Genomic DNA, 23,669 nt, shown 5'->3' with positions numbered 1-23,669 from the left:
CCATGCCAAATAAATACAAGAAAAACCGGACAAGTACAAGTTGGACTCTCCCGAGGGTTCCGTACTTTTTAGGGTTCCGTACCCAAAGGGTAAAACGGGACCCTATTACTAAGACTTCGCTGTCCGTCCGTCCGTCCGTCCGTCCGTCCGTCCGTCTGTCACCAGGCTGTATCTCACGAACCGTGATAGCTAGACAGTTGAAATTTTCACAGATGATGTATTTCTGTTGCCGCTATAACAACAAATACTAAAAACAGAATAAAATAAAGATTTAAATGGGGCTCCCATACAACAAACGTGATTTTTGACCAAAGTTAAGCAACGTCGGGAGTGGTCAGTACTTGGATGGGTGACCGTTTTTTTTTTGCTTTTTTTTTCGTTTTTTTTTTTGCATTATGGTACGGAACCCTTCGTGCGCGAGTCCGACTCGCACTTGCCCGGTTTTTAGTATTTGTTGTTATAGCAGCAACATCTATCATGGTTCATGAGATACAGCCTGGTGACAGACAGACATACAGACGGACAGCGGAGTCTTAGTAATAGTTTCCCGTTTTTACCCTTTGGGTCTTCTTCTTCTTCTTCGTTACACTCTTGACAGAGTGGTCGTGGTCATTATGTAAACTTTTGAGCGACTCGTCCTTAAGGGGCTACCCGAGGTTTTCATCGATTTTTGACAAGATTTGAATCGTATCTCCTTTTTTTGCACTACAGATAGAATTATAAGACAAACGGTTATCGGTTCTTCAATCTTTTATCTCCGTTTTGGTCTACCGGATTTTGAAAGAAATTAATACTTATTTTCTTATGAATTTTTTATACATTGTCTAAAAAAACACTTTTTTCGTATCTAGTTTGCTGTGAAGGATTTATATTTGGGTTCGTCTTTGACGTCTCGAAAAATGTGTCTAGGGTTTTAATTTTAAACTAATTAACACAAAAGTTATGGCCAGAAAACCAGTTTTTTAGCCTAAAATTGTTCAACTTTGATGCCAAATATCTCGAAGACAATTTGAAGTAAATATGGTATACTTTACAGCTTGTTGTTGTTGCTGTTAATATGATAAGCTACAAAAAAACATGAGATAACGAAAGAATTCAGATCGAAGTTCATTGGCGTGGGGTAGCCCCTTAACGACACGTCGCCATTTGGGTACGGAACCCTAAAAACCTGCTCGTACGGAATACGTATAAAGTATAAACCCCCGCAAAGTCTTTATTAACCTTTAAATTGTTAAAATTTAAACTACAAAAGCATTTTTATAACCTTCCATTTGACCTGTGTCTGGCAACATGTGGGTAGCATTAATTTGTTCTAAAACAAGTAACAGATACTGGTAACAGAAAGAAGACTGTTTTCACTGAATATCTTGAATAGCTACACCACGGTTGGATAACCATTCGTTTATGTTCAAATTGCTCAAAACATTTCACGTAACCTTTCATATGACCGAGAGGCTTATTCTAAATTAAAAACCTGAGCTTAATTTGCTGTCCTCTAACACAGGTGTTAAAAACAGTTAAAAAATATTAAAGCGAAATTGGGGAAGTGTCGCGAAGATATGTCATTTTATGTTTTTACTGTAGTTATGTACCTAATTATTTTTATTTTAAGATTTTACTTAGGCGAAGTTATGCACCAACGAGGAAGTTAGCGTTTCTTGCGATAGATAGTATAACGGGGTTTGTCGATATTTATACTTATTCCACGACCCGTAGTGTATGTCGCGCCGAGCGCACGTAAAGATAGTTTATTATTCAAGTAGGCATATTACAATTATCTCATTGTTCATCACTTCCACATCATGTTCATATATATCGGTTGACATATATAAATAAATAAATATATATATATATATATATAGACCTCATCGATTTCGATGACGGCGACCTCAACAATTACGGATTACGCCGGTTATGGGCCCAAATGTGGCTGGCCAGGCCGAACTTGGTCTTAAAGACTCTTCTGCAGGTGTTACAATAGAGTTGGCCAGACGCGTTGTATGTATAAGCAGAGCGATCCTAAATAGGGCTGCTTTGTCGCCAGTCGTGCTGCCGAACTCAAGAGTCCCGCCTCGGTCGACTCCGTGAGCGACCACTCTCTCCTGGCCGCCTACGTGCAGGGTACCAACTAAGATCTCGGTACATCGATACCTTGACCCCACCGCCGACACCCCATCGCCGTAGGACTTTCTAAGAGCTCGAATCCAAATAGAATAGCTGAGGTCATCTGCGCGTGAAATTATTTATAGTGAACAAGCGGTTGCGCAGGCGCAAGTCCACTTCACTCGTCCCTTCCTCTGTGACCCAATATGGACCGGTAAACCAGTACGATCGGCAGAGGTCGGGCTGCAGCGAGAAGGCCGCAAACCACTATATGGATTCTGGCGAGCGCCCTTTAGGTTTTTCGCTTTACCTTGCTACACCGATACATGCCAATTTGTCCCATATCGATACAGACTTTTAATAACAGGAATCAACCGTTAACTACACTACCGGTGGTCGTAGATGTAGTCCCCTTCTTCAGGTTTAGCCCATGTATGTTTGTTGTATTTTCATTAACATGGTTTCCCGGAATGTGGCCGCTGTAACTACAGCTTCTTGGAACCACTGAAGAAGAGATTGTAGAGGTTAGTTATATGGAACACTCCACTACACTCCATCATCGGTTGACATATTTAAACTTCGAACATGTCTCCTGTAAGAGCTCGTGGGTGTATCAATTTGCTCTACGCTCAAATTCGTGTAAACACTAAGGAGCGCTCGCGGCTGTTTAGATCTGTATCCAGGCGTTGCCAATCGTGTATTTTATGAAATATTATTTGGCTGTTACCTTATTTAAAATCTTTCATCTGTGATAATTAGGCTTACCAGTGTTTCAAACGGAGGTAAGATTTGTTGTAGACGCAATTAAGTTAATATTAAGACGCACTTTATATATCTGAACGGATTAAATTATAGAGTTTAAATATAACTAGCTTTTGCCCGCGACTTCGCCTGCGTGGAATTAGTGACAGCAGCTAAAGTAGGTATTGCGCCTGGATAATGCTAATAGCAATCATTCAATTCGCGCATTGCTTACTTCAATTATTAGGCAATTCATTAACTCTTTCAATTCCACCCCCCTTTGCACTATCTTCAGGTATGATTTCCGACATAAAAACTATCCTATGTCCTTCCCCGGGACTCAATCTATCTCTATACCAAATTTCAACTAAATCGGTTCAGCGGCTGAAGCGTGAAGAGGTAACAGACAGACAGACACACTTTCGCCTTTATAATAATTATAGTATGGATTTTTCCTGCCGTCTTCCACCAGGTGCTTACTAAAAAAACATCACTTAAAAAACAGCTAGTCCAGTCTAGTGTAATCCAATTATTATTAAAACCATTTTAGTGACACCAACCATTTTACGTATATACCTACTCGAGACTTAATTATATTAATACATTTATCTACCTAGTTATTTTGTAGCCTTAACCCATATTGCTCGCGTGAATAGTGAGCTGACATTCATCTGAAAGGGAAGCCATTCAAAGCGCTCCGTTCGATGCTCAGATAAGGGGTTTAAATAGCTATGCCTGGGGAGTGGGCCTGTATAACTTAATAACATAGTTTCCAATTTTTAGTGTATTTTCCCCATTCCTTTTTGTGTAATATATGTATGTTCATCCTATAAATTTTGTATGTATTTATTATATCCTTTATCTTTCTGGTACCTTGTTGTACATTTTGCTGCATTTGTCACCCTCTTTTCACTTTCTCCTCTCATCTACTCAAAGGTTAACTGGAAGAGATCCCTCAAAAGGATAAGTTCGCCTTTGTACTTCTTACTAATTGTATGTTATTTTTAACCCCTTTCTGCATAAAATAAAAAATATTTGTTGAAATTTGAACTTTAATAGCTGTCAATAGAGTTAAATATCATATCCGCCATATATATGGCTTCGTATGCGGTAAGGGGTTAATATGTGTTTTTGTACAATAAAGAGTTTACTACTACTATTACTATTACTACTAACATAGCACTAGCAGTGGCTTTGATTAGTAAACCCCGTTATCATTGTTGCAATTAATTGAAAATTAGGGTTGGCAAAAGTATCTACCGTAGGGCCTTAACTTCACCGTTTATGCCCAACTTCGTCCAAGTAAAATATTAATAAGAAATATATATATCAATTGAATTCACAATAGATAGAGCAGCGCAAAATATAGTTTATAAGTAAAAATCTAATATTCCAAAAAAACTTATCTTCGCCACCTGTCCCCAACTTCGCCTTATACTTTTTTCGAAATGAAAATTATACTAAACTTATTCCATATCCTAATATGTTGAATACGCCCATGAATCTCGCCATTACCCTGGAATTATTTAACGCTTGTAAAGGCGAAGTTATGTAGGTACTACAGGCGAATTTAGGATACGTATTTTTGCCAACCTTTATTTTAAATGAACTGCAAAATTGATAACGGGGTTTGTTTACGACCATACACGGCTACAAAAAAAGTTAAAAAAAAATATCTGCAGTGCAGTGATTGGCTGTCTGCGCCGACAGGCATTGAAATACGTGCAGAGGACAGGTAGGCACGGGCTAAATAAAGTGTAGAGCCCTGTGTATTGGCACAGGATGGTCCAAAAATCTTAGGGTGGTCCAAAAATCTTTTTATTATGGGCCACTCCCTTATTTTGTTACACCTATCAATCCTATCATGTTGATAAATAAAATACGTCAAGTCTTGTAATTTTATCTCAACTTCAAAGGGGTGCTCAACCACTTCGAAATTTTTAATGTTAATAAGTACAGCCACGCTCCGTGATTGTTGAGCCATTTAGGGTTCTAGCTAAACTGGACATTTCATAGCGTAAGTATTGAACAACCAATTTAGCTAGGACCCTAAATGACATAACAATCGCGGAGCTTGATGGTACATGACATTTTTAATGTTCATGAATGTTTAGGATAGAATTGTCTACGGCCAAGGAAATCTTTCATAGACATTCAGATCATGAAGCATGTGTTTGAGCGCCATACAGATATTTTTTTAATAATTATATATGTTGCCCTACCGATAGCGAAGGAAATCCTAAGGGCCCGATTCGGATTTTGAAATAGACATCTATTAGACATCTTTTAGACATCACCAAGATACGATAACGATATGTTTAAGATCTAACCTGTCAAATTTGACATTTGCGTGATTCTGGAGATACTGTTGAACGATTTCCACAGGATATGACTTAGAGATCCAATTCACATCTAATAGATATCTTACTCTATCTAACGTAAAAGTGACATTGGTTGCCCGAATTGCGCTGCAAAAGAGAACTAGTTGATATCTAAACTATAACGTATCTAGAATGGATCTAGTACGTGTCGTCTCTTGTGAATATCTTGAAGTTCGAATACGGCAGTAAGAATAGATATTTGTTATATTAAAAAATAACCCGCTTTCAAAGTTACCCCATTCCGCCTTACTTAAGATGCAAATGTAACAAATGAAGTATTTCTTTCCGGGGAAATGTTTTAGTATAAAGACGTTTTACTATCTCTAAATGGCTGTCTCCATTTTCTTATCTTTCCCGGAAGCTTGATTTAATATTCCCGGCTAACGAGACGGGACAGGGTGATGTTATTTTTAGACCTGCTTAAAGTACTGAATCTATTTCGTTGTGAAATTTGCGAAAGTGTCAGGAAATCTTGTTTTCAAAATACAAGTTAAAACGTAGCCTAGCTTTTAGGGCCGTTACAGACGCCCCGACTCCAATTTGTATGGGAACAGCACGCCAACTGCAACATCTGTACCGGCTCTTATGGCTTGCCTTTTGAATGCATAGGATACTATTAAAGAGAATTTAGACTAGAGCAGCGGTCGGCAACCTTTTAGCAGCCAAGGGCCACATAGCAGTTAACGAAGTGGACGCGGGCCGCACTTTGGTAATATTTGTGACTTTGACGTTTGTCAATATTACATACAAAATAGCCAAGGAGGCTCGCGGGCCGCATGCGGCCCGCGGGCCGCTTGTTGCCAACCGCTGGACGAGAGGAATAAGGATAGGCCGCAGGTTTGGTGGCATCTTTTCGAGCGATGGCGCCATGCCTTTCTCCTACTCTCGAGTAGATGACGATAGTTTTTGACATTTAACAAAATCACATATCAGTGAAAAAATAAAGATAAAGTCAAATGGCGTTCTAAAGGGGCCCACTAATTAACAGTCCGCCGGACGGTACCGGCCTGTCAGTTGTTCGGAACTGTCAAAATTTTGTTCTAACTGACAGGCCGATACCGTCCGGCGGACTGTTAATCAGTGGGCCCCTTAAAAGTCATTTGTGTCGAAAGATAGCCAAAGAACACCAACTGTATAGAATAGAGTGTTAGCGGCCAAAAGTAATTTTACTTACTTACCAATTTTTAAACAGAATCAGACATGTATTTAACGAACCATATTTATTGTTGTTTCAGGTTGTGTGTACAGAAAGTAAATGAACAAAATGACAACGTGTAACTTATGGTGAGTACAAACCATATATCTTTCAATTTAAATAAAATTACATGAACTTAAGTCTGCGCGAGCATCAAGCAATTCAAGCACAGCCCGTAGGTAAATAATAACAAAATACTTCAAATAGATGTTCTTCAAAACCTAATTACGTACTTACAACCCACATACACGGAATAATGAGGAGTGTCTTTTCAAAAGGGCTTATTTGTATATGGTTTTCATAGAGTAAACCCTGTCGAAAAGACACTCTTCATATACCTACCTAAGTCCGTCATAATATTTCGATACGGCCTTACCCTTCGTTGAGGTCTTATCATAACCAGTACAAAGCCATAACAAATTCTTAAATTAAGGGGCCCACTGATTAATATTCCGCCGGACGGTATCGGCCTGTCAGTTAGAACAAAATTTTGACAGTTCCGAACAACTGACAGGCCGATACCGGCCGGCGGACTGTTAATCAGTGGGCCCCCAGAATCGACCTCCTTGACATTCCGTTAACGGATGCGTTAAACGCTGCGTTTATCGCATAAAGGGTGCGACCACACCGCTGCTTAAAAAACGGTGACGGTACGGAATCGCAGTGACGCATCGTAGGTATTTTTTTGCGTGCCGCCTACACCGCTGCTCAAAATGTCAAAATACGCTGACGGTGCGGAATCGCAGTGACGTGCCGTAAACTTTACGACTTTACTAGGAAGACGTGTCAAAATTACAACGCGTCACTGCGATTCCGTGATTAAGCAGCGGTGTGAAAGCATGCGATAAAAACGGTGCGTCACTGCGACTCCGTACCGACGCCGTTTTTTAAGCAGCGGTGTGGTCGCACCTTAAAATAACCGCGCGCTGAAATGTAATGTTAAAGCTTTTAATAACACTTTGCAAAAGCTGTTATCTGTCTGAACTTTAGTCGCGAGTAACTGATAGATACCCAATTTGGGTAATGGAATATGCTCCGACCACATTGCCAACCGTTTCCGATATCCCTAGGAGGCTTATTCCCCAATAAAATATCTCGAAAATACTCTATTCTTTCTTAGTAAAGAATCTCCCCGTTTTTCTATGCCTCAAAAATGCTGTTCGGCAATTGTTTCTCGAACGCCTTTAAGATTAATGATTTCGAAATTTAAATTTCGAACAGAATTCGAATGCGACATTGAGCCGTTTTTATAGATTGCCAGTCGTAAATTAAAAGGAATTGAGCGGTCAGCATTTCAGTGTTCTAAAAGAAAAATCAACCTTGTCTCTTTAAGGTTACAGTTTAAAGTTGCATAAGAAGAGGGATGCACGTGCCAAAACTAGTAACTTTTTCTATAAGTAGGTATAATGGCGCTTTAATGGCGTCTCGGTAGCAGTAAAATATATTGATTCCGTTTCCGCAAGATGGCGTTTCCGTGTTGTAAATCACGAATTGGGAATGCTTGGAATATAATGTTGCAGAGGTTATGTAGTCTTTTCAAACATGCAATTAAATTATTGTAGTTTGTGAATTGTTTTAATGCGCAACGTCATTGAATTAGGTAGTTTTTTTTCTGCATATTCACATTTAAGGTATACCTAGACGAGCTGAAATTAAGTACATAGCAGTGGCGGCGCGTCCATAAAAGCCGATTCCCACCGGCTTGCCTGATTTTGGACGTTTGAGCAGAGTTGTAAAGGAAATATGTAAGTCAAATTAGCCCCGGCTTGCCTAGGGATTTATTTGACGCGCCGCCACTGGTACATAGGTATATCTGAATCTTAATTGTTAAGTTGGTAACTGAATAAATGTAGAAAGTTATGAATATTGGCCTTATAGGTAAATATATAACCAGAGACCATATAGAAAATATTTATAATCCTCTGAATTCATTGAGTAACCATAGAAATTCAGATTCCTTCTTAATTTTAGCTAGTGTGTGACAGCCGTAAAAGAGTGGTATCAACAGCACACCCAAAATACACTAACAAAATATTACATTTAATATGATTGTACTTTTTCTTTATTTCATTAAGTACATGTTTGAGAAAAGCACCATACATGCTTTGGTGTTTGGCTTGCCAGCCTCACATCGATACGCTCAGACATCTACAGCCGGTAAGCCCATCTTTCCCGTCCTCTGCAGTAATGTACCATTATCATATACTAGGGAAGTATATTTACGCCTACATCTGCAGTATTGAAGTAGGAATTTAATTAGATTATGGGCCGAGTGGCCGCAACCGTGTCAAGTGCGCTGCGATGTTTTATTCACTGCTCCACTACGTATACTACACGTAGAATGGTTACAGTGGTATTCAGATAGAGGAAACTGACGTTTATATGGGGTTACCACGTTAAGGTCTACTAGTAAATCGAATAAATTAAAGGGGTACGAATTGATATCGATAAATTAAGTATAGTACTTAATACATCAATAATTTCCTGCACTCTTTCTGCTGTCTTGCTGCCTTAATTCCTTTTTCTGTAGGGAAGTTACATAATAATTACATAATTCCTTTTTCTGTCTCTCTCGGCAGAACATGTTTAAGGTGCCAGGATAGATATAGTAACTTTAAGAAATAGTAAAAAATGTGCCCAGTCAAATTGACATCGGAATAAGATTATTTTAGTGAAGTTCGAACAGGCTCTACCTCTACTTATGTAATTTAAATTAAAAATTTATAGAGTCATTACCCAAGTAGCATGGAAGTGTCGGCAACATCAATATAGCAGCCAATTAAGAACTTAGAGTGATTTAAGGGACGTATAAGAGTGTCAGAAAAGATTTAAGCTGTATAAAAGGTACTTTACAGACATTATACAGCTCAAGCTGTATAAAATCATTATAAAGGATTCTGCGGAAGCATGGGGTGCTTTATCAGAATATAAACAATCTACTATAAAACTAAAAGTGTTGTGAGAGACTACAAGCTAATTCTATCGTAAAAGCTGTATACAGGCTGTATTGTAGTATCACTTGGCACTTTTAGCTGTACAAAAGTATCTGTCAACTCCGTTTTAAAACATTAAGTGTTGTGAAACACTACAAGCTAATTTTATCGTAAAAGCTGTATACAGGCTGTATTGTAGTATCACTTGGCACTTGTAGCTGTGCAAATGTATCTGTCAACTCCGTTTTAAAGCTATTTCTTATGGCGTAATCTTACTCTCCTATAAGAATAGTAGTTGTATAACTTCTGTCTGTAAGGGTATTATAAAACCAAATGAATAAATGGCAGCTATAGTACAGCTTTTTTCTGTATTACTGATAGAGTCGCTTATAACAATCTTTTGGCGTAATTTTACACTCGTATAAGTATAGTAGTGTAATGATTTCTGAAAATAAGTGTATTATAAAACTAAAGGAATATGTGACAGTTACAGTCTTCTTCTTCCTCGCGTTATCCCGGCATTTCGCCACGGCTCATGAGAGCCTGGGGTCCGCTTGACAACTAATCCCATGATTTGACGTAGGCACTAGTTTTAGTTTTTTAGTTTTTACGAATGTTTTTAATGAATGACAGTTACAGTACAGGTTTTTTATTTGTTATACGGATCTCTAAAGAGAATTATAACTTATGTACGGAGAACCGAAATACAGCCAAACGAATACAAATATTCTATTATAAAGCTGTTTTAATTACAAAAGCTGTAAAAGACACTCCATTTATTACACAGCACAGCTACTAAGATTATAATGCTCTCCAACTATCCTGTAGGCTGTTTAAAAATTGTCGCCATTTTACAATAAAAAAAAAAACGTATTTGTAAATATAATTAAAGAAATACTTGCAAATATTTAGCAGACTAACGCCGTGTTATGATTACCAGCTAAAATAAATTGTTTAGCCTTAGAATTAATATTTATAAATATTTTTGATACTCTAACCTTAAAAACAAACAGTAACTTTACCGATTTTTAATATTTTCCTTATGGTTTCTCTTTGTTATTTTGCAGGCGCGTAAATATTTTGCCAGAAAAGATACACAGGTTCACAATAAATAATAATCCGCACTTACCAATAATGTAAAATTCCATTCAAGTCCTGTATAATATTTACTTTTACTTTTACCATCCACTATAACACTTTATTGTCGCCATTACTATATTACGAAAGAACAAGATTAAGACATTTTAGTTTCTTAAATGATTATTATTCTCTTGTAATTATTTCTTATAACTCATTTAAAACTTATATTCTTATATCGTACTTATAAGAGATTATCTGTAGTGTTAAGGTTTCCTGTTACACCGAAATATAGCTGTAATGCAGCTATTATGCAGCTTATGTATTGCTTATACAGCTACTCTACAGCTCTAATAACGCCAAAGGCTGTATAATTTGGGCCCTTTTTTTACTTATAAGGGCTGTATAAGCGCTTATACAGCCTTTGTACAGCCTAACTGTACAGCTTATAGTATACAAATAAACTTTAATACAGCTTATATACAGCTTGCAATGCTACTTGGGTATGAACTTGACTACTTAAAAGCTCTGTGTTGAAAAATAATTCATACTTAGTACTAATAGTACTAATAGGTTATGAGTTATAACAAACACACCGTAACAAGATCAAACTTCCCAAAACAAATATGATCAAAAAAACAAAAGAAAATTTATAATGTACGGCCAAGGGAGCCGTCAAGCTCTCACCCAGGGAAATGAATGCAGAATGCAACGCGGCCGCAATCCGCAACGCTGGTTAACGCCATTTTGTTTAGCTGACAGTTGGGATACGAGTTTGGAAATATACATTTTCATTAAGCAAGCATTTTGAACCAATTGCAATATAAAATCGATTGACTAGAATACTATTAAGTTTTCGCTCGCTTTAGCGATATCAGTTATGGAAAACCAAGTTAGCCGAGAAGACTGAAGCAAAAAACTCATGCTCATCGACTGGCGAATTATGCATGTAATGGTCCCGATCTGAACATCGATACGCTTTGACAAACTTTGCTCATACAAGTTGGACAACAAATAAAGACATTTTGAAACCATTTCTAACAAGTACAACATATCTTTACTTCAGCGCATCACCGCCCTCCCGAGGCTAAACATTTTAAGTAACCGAAGTTGTAAGTCATCCTGCTCGCCCGTCGTCCAACTTGTACCAACTTTCTGTTCGGCAGTGACTCCCGGGAAATGAATGGAAAATGCACGAGGACAGTAAATAAATGTCAATTTATACGTTCCCAGAGAATGTTCGGCGTGTTTTGTTTGACACTCTCTGTGCTAAAATTGGATAAAAATCGAATGTTTTGCATAAAATATTTCATTCCTTATTTATCAGACCTCCTTTTATATACTAGCTTTTAAGTCCATAAATTAATACGGGTTATATATATAGGCACCTAAGCACAGGCATCTTCATAATAATCTCAGTAATTGAAACAATGTTTCCGATTTTGATTTTTGATGAATCATTGATTGTTAATGTGGCCAGGATTTTTTTATATTAAACAACTCTAAAACAGAGTAGGTAGAGTGGGACCAAGAAAAGTCTGCAGCGGATTTGATAGCCCACGCAGTGTAAGTGTCAATTATACGTCATAATTTAATAGATGTTTGACGTTTAAAACAACCAGTGCACTGCGTGGGCTATCAAATCCGCTGCAGATTTTTCTTGGTCTGACTCTAGTACCTAGCATCTGACTAGCTAGCTATTAAATTTCGGAATACTTCCTCGTAATAGCTACCATCACCATTATCATAATATCAATAGCCTGGCTCTTTTCGGTGTAGTAATCGCGATTAAGTTTTCCTCTTTGCCATTGTTTTGAGATCTTGATACGTCACTACGCTGACTTTCTCTTTAATAGCTTGCGTCTCGGTCTTCCTACTCGTACCTACAACGAATCAATATAAGTTCACAGGTGCACTTTGAAGTGCAATCTATATGGAAAACGCAACTCGACTGCGCGCCACCCTCTTACTAAATTTCAAATGCATAATCTGGTTAGTCACTCAATCTGACACATGAAATGCATGCGATTCCATGCTGTTGCCCGCCACATACATCGGGTGGAACAGAACGAAGGACCGTTACGGAAATGGGGAATTGTTTAGGCTACGTACTTTACTTTTCACTTATTAATCACGTTAAGAGCGCTCTTACAAGAAAAGTCGAAATAATGCAAAATTGATGATACTAGTCGACGAAATTCAGGACTTTGCGCTCATTATTAGAAACAATGAGTACTTGTTCCAGTAAAAGCATCTTCTTATCTTTATAAATATCGTTGTAAATATTAGAAAAAGGAGTTATTAAATTAGTAATGATTTTTTTTCTGATGGTCGTTTCCGAAAAACCCCGTGAAGCACTGAATGGCGAGCTCTTATTTGGAAATGTTGAGAATTTTACTCTGCTAAACCTGGCTATTTTGTATTACTAATACCCTGTACTTTAGGCATATCAAACTATATTTTTCCTACATACCTTTGAGAAAGAGAAAATCAAAGTAAAACGAACTCGATTTTCTCTCCGAAACAAGTGTCAATTCCTACGAAAATCTACTTAATATCGAAGTCATTTTCATACTCAAGCAATCTGCAACGTTTGCTTATACTGTTGGTATACATTAGTGTTTATGAAATTCTACTATAATTTTTTGGCAATTTTTTGAAAACTACTCTATATTACCGATGACGCGCGCTGCGCCAGCTCAGTGCCGCGGCAGAGCTTGTAGAGGCAGGACGTGTGTCGGTCGGCTCCGCACATTTTCAACGGCGACGACGAGGTTTTTTATCATTGTGTGCGGCGGGCGCCGTGTAAAACGCTATACTGTGTGCGTGTAAACCGCAACGAGAGACTTTGATCCTAGCACCGTTTTTATAGTATTATAATTTATAATGGTACAGTTTAATAAACTACCGGACAGGATTAAAAATATTTGAAACGACCTGACATTCTATATGTATTTATTTGACTCAAGATAGTACTCAGGGTCTGATGATGGAGCCGGAAGGTGGTCACCGGTACCAATCAACCATGCAACTAAACCACTTCGTGTTTAGGCTCGTTTTATTCATCTCAACAAGATCTTTGACACAAGATAGTACTCAGGGTCTGATGATGGAGCCGGAAGGTGGTCACCGGTACCAATCAACCATGCAACTAAACCACTTCGTGTTTGGGCTCGTTTGATTCGGCTCAACAAGATCTTTGACTTAAGATAGTACTCAGGGTCTGATGATGGAGCCGGAAGGTGGTCACCAGTACCAATCAACAATGCAACTAAACCACTTCGTGTTTAGGCTCGTTTTATTCGTCTCAACAAGATCTTTGACTTAAGATAGTACTCAGGGTCTGATGATGGAGCCGGAAGGTGGTCACCGGTACCAATCAACCATGCAACTAAACCACTTCGTGTTTGGGCTCGTTTGATTCGTCTCAACAAGATCTTTGGCACAAGATAATACTCAGGGTCTGATGATGGAGCCGGAAGGTGGTCACCGGTACCAATCAACCATGCAACTAAACCACTTCGTGTTTAGGCTCGTTTGATTCGTCTCAACAAGATCTTTGACACAAGATAGTACTCAGGGTCTGATGATGGAGCCGGCAGGTGGTCACCGGTACCAATCAACCATGCCACTAAACCACTTCGTGTTTAGGCTCGTTTTATTCGTTTCTATAAGATCTTTGACACAAGATAGTACTCAGGGTCTGATGTTGGAGCCGGAAGGTGGTCACCGGTACCAATCAACCATGCAACTAAACCACTTCGTGTTTAGGCTCGTTTGATTCGTCTCAACAAGACCTTGGACACAAGATAGTACTCAGGATCTGATGATGGAGCTGGAAGGTGGCCACGGGTACCAGTCTACCGTGTAACTGAACCACTTCGTGTTTGGGCTCGTTTGATTTGTCGCAACAAGATCTTTGACACAAGGTAGTACTGAGGGTCTGATGATGGATCCGGAAGGTGGTGACCGGTACCAATCAACCATGCAACTAAACTACTTCGTGTTTGGCTTCGTTCGATTCGTCGCAACAAGATCTTTGACACAAGTTAGTACTCAGGGTCTGATGATGGAGCTGGACTGTGGCCACGGGTACCAGTCTACCATGTAACTGAACCACTTCGTGTTTGGGCTCGTTTGATTTGTCGCAACAAGATCTTTGACACAAGTTAGTACTCAGGGTCTGATGATGGAGCTGGACTGTGGCCACGGGTACCAGTCTACCATGTAACTGAACCACTTCGTGTTTGGGCTCGTTTGATTCGTCGCAATAAGATGTTTGACACAAGATACTACTCAGGGTCTGATGATGGAGCTGATGATGACAGACAGGTACCCGTCGCCACCTTCGCGCTCCATCATCAGACCCTGAGTACTACCTTGTGTCAAAGATCTTGTTGAGATGAATAAAACGTGCCTAAACACGAAATGGTTTAGTTGCATGGTTGATTGGTACCGGTGACCACCTTCCGGCTCCAACATCAGACCCTGAGTACTATCTTGTGTCAAAGATCTTGTTGAAACGAATAAAACGAGCCTAAACACGAAATGGTTTAGTTGCATGGTTGATTGGTACCGGTGACCACCTTCCAGCTCCATCATCAGACTCTGAGTATCACCTAGTGTCAAAGATCTTGTTGAGACGAATCAAACGATCCTAAACACGATGTGGTTTAGTTGCAGGGTTGATTGGTAATGGTACCTTCCAGCTCCATCATCAGACCCTGAGTACTGTCTTGTGTCAAAGATCTTGTTGAGACGAATCAAACGAGCCCAAACACGAAGTTGTTTAATTACATGATAGACTGGTACCCGTGCCCACCTTCAAGCTCCATCATCAGACCCTGTGTATCTTCAGTGTCAAAGATCTTGTTGAGACGAATCAAACGAGCCTAATCATGTTACTACATGGTTGATTGGTATCCGTGACCACCTTAATCATCATCAGATCCTCAGTACCAGTTCGTTTTTAAACCCTCGTTGATACAAACTTTACAACCTATAGGTACCAAATGCAATGACGAAACATGTAAATAAGCGAGTAGGTACCTATAATTTCTTTCGAGTAATATACCTTCATAAGTACAAGTATGGGGCTATTCATAAATTACGTCGTTTCAAATGGGAGGAGTGGGGGGGTCTGGACATCGGATGATGGTAACATGACGTAGGAGGAAACAGATTCATCCGAAGCTTGATTTTTGGATGATTTGAGGGGTGGGGGGGGTCAAAAATCGTCAAAAATAGATGACGTAATTTATGAACAGCCCCTATGTACATTTGCACTGCATTTAGTATTTTCGTACTTACCAAATAACAGTTTTAAAACTTTAAAAGTTAAGTACAGTTAGTGTTGTTATGGTTGATTTCAATATGCTTCGCGAAGGATCAAGAATGTTTAATCCATCATTGTAGTGCGAGTGTGGTAGAAGGGATCGGCGTACTGAGCTCGCACGGCCTGCCGCAGCGCGTAAAATACCTAAACTCGCTCAACGCCGAAATGTAATAGCGCTCTTAATATTTCTAACCGTTTTTGAGATAAACAGGCCTATTCGGATTTCGAGATAATCACAAGATTTAGAGATCAACTAGATATCGACTAGATGTGACTTGGATATCTAAGTCATAACTTGTCGAAATCGTTCAAGAGGACCTCCAGAATCGCGGAAACGTCAAATTTGACATATCTATCCTACAAATATCTTTAAATTATCCATATCGTAACTTGTTGAAGTCTAGTAGAAATCTAATTCATTTTCCGAATCGAGCCGACAGTTTGTTAAACATTAGTGCAAAAATCTGTATGTTTCAACCCTAGCAAGTAGATCCTATTGAATGACATGACATGTGTCAATTTAAAATCTAAATAACTTTGTAGGGTTGTCACTGATATAAAAATGATTTTGTTTTACTTTTTAATCCAGCTTCACGATTATAATAAGATAATAACTCAATTGTAGATCACTTAGATAGCACTATCCTTTCAGCTCAGTCTCTAGGAATGTTCCACCCTGTATAACAGCCATTGGAATACCAGTTTTGAATTTAGAATTTATTGCGCGGGAATACGGAAAATAGTTGAATGCTTTTTCCAATGTCTGTTACTGATGTTATGCATGGTGGTGTAAGTATAAGGCAATACACATGGATAGAGGGACATGTTACTCCTCAGTGTGTTGTCAATCAAATCTGTCACCGCGGCGTTTAATTTGTAGTAGGCTTCCATGTTTTTTAAAAAGGCTAAATTTACATTGAGTGTTCATTCCGGGAAAAATTAAGCCTAATTTTTTGTTCCGTGTCCTGAACTTTCAAGGACATATTCTATTTTTGTACCGTAAACAAGTTTTATAAGTCACAAGCTCAACAAAACGAAGCATTTACCCCGTATTTCCTAGTACCGTTGCCACCAGTACGGTTTCACGATGCCTTTTTCATTCGCGTCGTCGGTTTTGCTCCCATTCATTCAGGGAGTGGCAATCAATGGAGCGTCTCTGTGGACCGGCGTCGCTAACGAAGAGGCTGCATGCGTAGGGTCAACGCAAATCCATATTTTGAACTAATATTAATAAGCACTCATCTTTCAAACTATATTAATGCTCCGTGAATAATGTGATGTGGCAAATATCGACTATTTTCTAATGAAGAACTGGGTCTCTGTAAAGGACTTCCGCTTGTGACTTAGGAAGTGATTTACTAATAAATGGGGTTAAAATAAGATTACCGCCAGTTTTGCAAGTTACAAGCAAGTGAAGCAAGCAAGAAAATGGCCACCATTCCGTTAACATTTTAGTCCTCCTGCCATCACTCTGCCTAGCAACATGTCACGCCCTACTCCATTTATTATGTATTTAGGCGTATTATGGCCATCCATAATAATTATAACCATTCACATTGGATAGAGCCATCTCTATCCACGTAATAAAATAAGCGTCACTTCTAACACTGCGGGATTGAAAGTGACGGACACCGTTTTATCACGCTGTCACGTAGAACGACCATCATATCTGAAATAGTACATTGATTTATACTACTGCCGTATTCGAACTTCAACATATTCACAAGAGACGACACGTACTAGATCCATTCTAGATACGTTATAGTTTAGATATCAACTAGTTCTCTTTTGCAGCGCAATTCGGATAACGGAAAATGAATTAGATTTCTACTAGACTTCAACAAGTTACGATACGGATAATTTAAAGATATTTGTAAGATAGATATGTCAAATTTGACGTTTCCGCGATTCTGGAGGTCCTCTTGAACGATTTCGACAAGTTATGACTTAGATATCCAAGTCACATCTAGTCGATATTTAATGTAGATCTAGTTGATCTCTAAATCGTCTCAAGATCTTGTGATTATCTCGAAATCCGAATAGGCCTGAATGTCACTTTTACGTTAGATAGAGTAAGATATCTATTAGATGTGAATTGGATCTCTAAGTCATATCCTGTGGAAATCGTTCAAGAGTATCTCCAGAATCACGCAAATGTCAAATTTGACAGGTTAGATCTTAAACATATCGTTATCGTATCTTGGTGATGTCTAAAAGATATCTAATAGATGTCTATTTCAAAATCCGAATCGGGCCCCTAGTCCCTTAAACGTTACAAATTTACATCTCATGGACAATTTACAGACCTTTGACTTTACAGTGTATTGTTAAATAGGTACTCGTGTTAATTTCTATTCCGTCCATATATAGATAACAATCACATTTTTTCTAAAACATACAAAATAATTACGTCGTAAGAATAAGAACTAGAAATAAACTATCAACCCTAACATTGCATCACTCTCCCCATTACCGCCGATGAACGAAACGGGCCCGCGGGCCGAACGAATCAAAGTAAACGCGCCCGTTCCGCTCATTCGTCCCATTCGTTCTTCCATTCGCGTTCTATTGCGGCGAGCCGTCTTGTCTAATTAGATGTTCCTTGGTGGCTCGAGGTAATAAAATTGTTGGAGTGAATGGTTATAATTATTAGTTTCAATTTAATTAATTAATACAATTTATTTCTAAAATTAGATACGTATACACCTCAGTACACAATTACAATGAGTTTACACTCATATAACTTCTGATAATCAACGCTACGAGTGCTACGACGGCGTACAGTCACGTCTAATATATCGATACTAACTAAGTGCCAAAATTATATATACACCACCTTATTTCCCATAGATTAAGGTAGTGTAAGTACTTGGCACTTGGTGTGTTTGGCACTTGCTCCGTATCGATATTTTCAGACGTGACTGTATGTAGTTGCAACGTGCAACGAGCTCGTAGCAGAGATTGTACACTAAAGTGAAATTTTCATTGCACGTTAGCGTTTACGCCCGCAGATAAGTTTTCCAAACAAGTTCATAAATTTCCATCATCCCTCTTGGCATTACTCTATTCGATTTTACGAAAAATAATTCATTTTCCGTTCGAAACAACGCCAATTTCCAAGTTAACGAAATTGGCAAATATTTCTCCGTCCAAAATTGTCACTCTCCGATAACGTCGTTCGTTCGTGTAATAGAATTCCTCCTGACAAGGTCAAGGTCAACAATAGAGACCCTCTGTAACAGGGCCAGCCTGTTATAGAGGGTCTCTATTGTTTCCCATAAAGTTTTAAGTCATAATGTTTGTCCGCATTTTCGTTAGTATAATTTGGATTGTCTCAGAAACGCGTAACTTTTCAGGATTGCCATAAAACAAACCTAACCTAACGTAACCTATCTATGGGATAACCTCACGAAAATTATGAAAAGTTAACGGTTTCAGAATTATGACTAATGATAATCTGACAATCATTACATTATGACTTTCAATAATTATGTTAAATAAAGGGATCCGTGTTATAGATCACCATTAACGGACTCCTCGTTTTGTACGATTCTTATCAAATGGTTTAGCATAGGCGTCTTATGCTAGAGTCAGATTAATTTGAAGCTTATTTACCGTAGTCTTGAGTACATATTCCATATACCAACATGTAAATAGTAGAGTTCCACCGCGCTGCTTAAGACCAACGGCCAGATTCTAACTTTAAGGTACGTCAATAATTTGCTAAGGATACGATCACATTAAAGTATTTCAGGCTGTTATTTTATTGTTAGACAAAAAAAGAAAAATGGTACAGTCAGCAACAAAAGGCGGCGGTCAAGATGTTAATATGATCTAAAAGAATATAAGATCGTGAGTTGGATACCTGTGGCCCCCGCCCAGCCCTTTCTGCTACTTACGTACTTTATTTAAAACTGAACACATACGCCAATCAGTAGGGTGGTTCACGTTTGTATGGGAAAAATTCAAACTCTAGCTAGATGAAGCGGCACCCCCTCATTTTGTTACACTTGTTATGTTGACAAAATACACCAAGTTTTGTAATCTTGTCTCAACTACAAGGGGGTGCTCAAACACTTTGAAATTTTTCAAAGTTGTATGAAATCCAAAAAAATCAAGTTATTATTTTTTAGATTTTTATGTAAGTAGTAGTTTTCACATTATTTGAAAGTGTGATTTAGAAGTTATTATGTAAAAAAAACATTTTTATATCTATTTTTTATGATTTTTTTAGGTGAAATTCTAAAAATCATACCGTTGAAAAATTATAAAGTGGTTGAGCACCCCCTTGTAGTTGAGGTAAAATTACGAAACTTGGTGTATTTTATCAGCATAATAAGTGTAACAAAATATGGGGGTGCCCCGTCGGAAAATAAAAAGAAATGTTTTTTGAACCACCCTAGCCAATCAGTTATGAAATGAGGAATGGGTACAAAAAAAATTTATAAAACATTGACGCCGTCAAAATCTAAAAATATGTGTAAAAGTGTCGTCAAAGGTTCAAGTGTGGAATGTGGGACGCGGCTAATTTCACCCCGCTGCCGGCCGAGTGCCGGCCAAGAGGCGAGACCTTTGCCTTTTGAGAAAAAAGCACTTCGGAGGCAAGAGGGCGCAAAGACGGTAAAAATCTGTGCTGGCTGGTTATTTTTAGAATAAGGAATTTGTTATGGACTAACGCAAAATTTTAGTTTCCATATTGAATTTTTACACGTTTTAACGTTTTATCCAGAAACTAGACTACAATTTGCAAGGGCAATTTCCAACCAAGGAAAATAACACGAAAAGGTGTCTGAAGTTTAATTTATTTTGAGTTGTCTATCGTTGCCGACCTACGGCTGGCTGACGCTGACTAATGTACACTCTACCGCAAAATCGCATGGCTACATTATGAATGAATTCATATACACAGATTTTACTATAAACTAATCTTACCATATTCTCCGCTCAGAAAGGTTTTCTATTCGATTATAAAAATGGACAGCTACTCTCCAACGGATGGGCCGATTTCGATACAACAGACAGACAGACAGGCATTGGCGTCAAACATATAATATAAATAAAACATGCATCCCTCTTTATGGAGTAACGTAGCTAACTTGCTACTTTGGCACTTGGAAGGAAGTTACGCACACGCTAGCGAATATGTCAGTGTCAAATTCATGGTAGCCGTACGCCGTACAGGATGCATTTGTGGGAGCGATGTGACGCACTAATATTAACATAAATAATTTATATCACATTTTACATTTATCGAGTGCACTTTCAGGTGACCGCAATATGCATCTGGATAAATACTGCATCACGCTATCGCTAAGCCGAGCTAAACGAGCATAACTCCGTCACGGAATAACGACCTGCCCCAAACCACGACTATCGGCGCGATTCGGGAAATGAATTAGAGATTAACTAGATACGATATAGTAAAGATATGTGACGTCCCACGGGTAAATTTACCTTATGGCGGTTGGCGCTTACGCCGCTCCAATATTATTGCGGCGCTATGCGACATAAGCGCCGGCCGCCATAAGGTACCTTTTTCCGTGGAACGTCACGTATCTTCACTATTTCATATCTAGTGAATCTCTAATTCATTTCCCGAATCGCGGCGCCAGCCGCCATAAGGTACCTTTTGCAGTGGAACGTCACTTATCTTTACTATTTCATATCTAGTGAGTCTAATTCATTTCCCGAATCGAGCCGTATTTGCATTGGCCCAAACGTTAGCTATTCTGGTTTCAACCGGTTCCAATTTCAAATGGAAACTTACGCTATTATTTGATGTGTAGCCGCGGGACTTTTAAATTTAAAACAAACCTACCTATCGATTTTATTACACACTTTAATTTAGCTTCACTACGGTATTTGATGGCATCTAATTTTGTATCTTAGATATGAACCACTTCCTGGTATCTGAGTCAGTTGAAATTTGGAGTACTACCTTAATTCCGATGACAATACAATAATATGGAGCTGATCTGATGTAGTCGGAAGGTAGCCAACGGAACTCCTCAATGGAAATACATAAACATATCGAGTTAATAGTTTCATTGTACAGTTTTAATAGATGGAAGGAAGATTATGCAATTACGAATTACGTGGAACACTAGAGAATACCTTGCATAACATTGAATTTAAAATTAAAAAAACATTATTATATTTCAACTGAACAAAAGTATACGAGTAACGTTGTAAACCCTGTGCCGCAGGTTTAAAGTTTATCGCCACTGACAAGATATCTAGGGACTGGCTTTACGGGCAATAATAATGAGGCATGAACAGGGGCCAGATACAGCGGTGTGACACCGCTACAACGCGATTGGTTGATGAGTTCGCATCACGCGCGCGATTGGTGGATGAGTTCGCATCACGCGCGCTATTGGTCGCAACTAGTTGCGTAAGAATGCACGATTGGCTAGAATTCGTGAGTAACACCGCAGAACTAGTACCATTTTTAGTGCCCGATAAGGCCAGTCCATAGATATATACGTTAATGTTTATCGCATAATGTCGCGCGGCGCGCCGAGGGCACGTCTCGGCTTATACCGGCTTCGCATAAATTAATATACCGTGTTCGAACATAAACAGACCTTAGAATACGTGTACATTGTAGGTACGTAAGGTGCCGTTCGGATTCAGACTATATCAGCGTTACTGCTGCAGTATTGCGGCGCGACAGTACTGCCGACTGACAGCAATCTGCCGCAAACGTCAAAAATCCGGGCATCAACATCGATTTTGGCCTCTAGCCCCTCATATCGCCGCCATATTTGCTGCGAGCTCTGTCCAACTCCAAATTTAGCTAGCTTCTAGTGGTTAGTTGAGTCAAAAAACCCTGACACACGCCAAGTCCCCCTGTAATCCTGACAAAGGACCAAAAATCCTGACATGTCAGGGAAAATCCTGACGTATGGGAACCCTAGGCTAGCGGTACTCCTCTACAGTATATCGTCACTTGTTTTTTATGCTCGTCCGCGCATGTTCCTTAATATTTAGAATAACTGCTCTTTATAAAATGAACCTTCTTTGACAAGGGACCGTGAAATCCATAACCAACGACCATTTTGCATAGTATACAAAAATCTCAACTTTCAGTATAGGTATACAAACTGTATAGCTTTAAACTTTTTTAAATGTATCAGAGTATCGCTCGCTTCGCGCTTATCGTCTCCCGCACTCGTCAATCCTTCCATAACACAGAATAGCTAATGTAATTAAATTAAAATGTCATATCTCTATAAGACTTTCATAGTAACTTACGACGTTTCAGTTCCGATCTAACCTTGTAAACTCGTAACTCATTTCCATTTTTAAGTGGCAATCTGGCTGCTAAGGTGGATATTGTAGTTATTCCGCTGCGCTAGTAAAAGTTAATTATTAAAATGTGTTAGGGCGGCTTGTCCGCTGCTTTAAAATCACGGGGCGGATTTCCGTAATCCTAAGGAGAATTTTGCATTGAAATTAGCACCTTACCGTGAAAACTAAGTCAAAGTCAAAGTCAAAGTCAAAGTGTTTTTATTTGTGAGTATATGTCAAACTGATTACAGTGGCGGTAAATAAATACTTGTAGCACTATACCCTGCCTGATGGCGTACAAAAACTTGAATTATTTCCTTACATACTAACATGCGAAATAAATTTACATATCTATATATATATATACCTAGTCATTATTAATATTAAAGTCATATCAAATCAGAACCATTAAAATTATACAGCAAAAATTCAGAAATAGTGTAAAAACAATTATCAATTAAAAATGTCAGTAGTTTGTGCTTAAACTGATTTATGGGTAACATTCTGAATGGGACAGGCAATTTGTTATAAATCTTACTAGCTAAGCAGAACACACTTTTGCGCATTAGTGCAGTTTTTGCGGAAACAGGAAAGAGATTCTGAGGATACCT

At 38.7% G+C, this 23,669-nt stretch overlaps 1 protein-coding gene across 3 annotated transcripts in view; it reads left to right on the top strand.

The window, feature by feature from the left end:
• LOC134797430 (stress-activated protein kinase JNK) overlaps positions 1 to 23,669 on the top strand; it is a 232,713-nt gene that overhangs the window by 183,838 nt on the left and 25,206 nt on the right. For all 3 annotated transcript variants that reach the window (XM_063769663.1, XM_063769662.1, XM_063769664.1), the window contains one exon: positions 6,461 to 6,509. The gene's annotated coding sequence lies outside the window, so the exon portion shown is untranslated. The remainder of the gene's footprint in view (positions 1 to 6,460; positions 6,510 to 23,669) is intronic.

The sequence above is a fragment of the Cydia splendana genome, chromosome 15, assembly GCF_910591565.1.
Source record: "Cydia splendana chromosome 15, ilCydSple1.2, whole genome shotgun sequence".
In the NCBI taxonomy this organism is placed as follows: domain Eukaryota; kingdom Metazoa; phylum Arthropoda; class Insecta; order Lepidoptera; family Tortricidae; genus Cydia; species Cydia splendana.
This window is presented reverse-complemented; position numbering and strand designations above follow the sequence as displayed.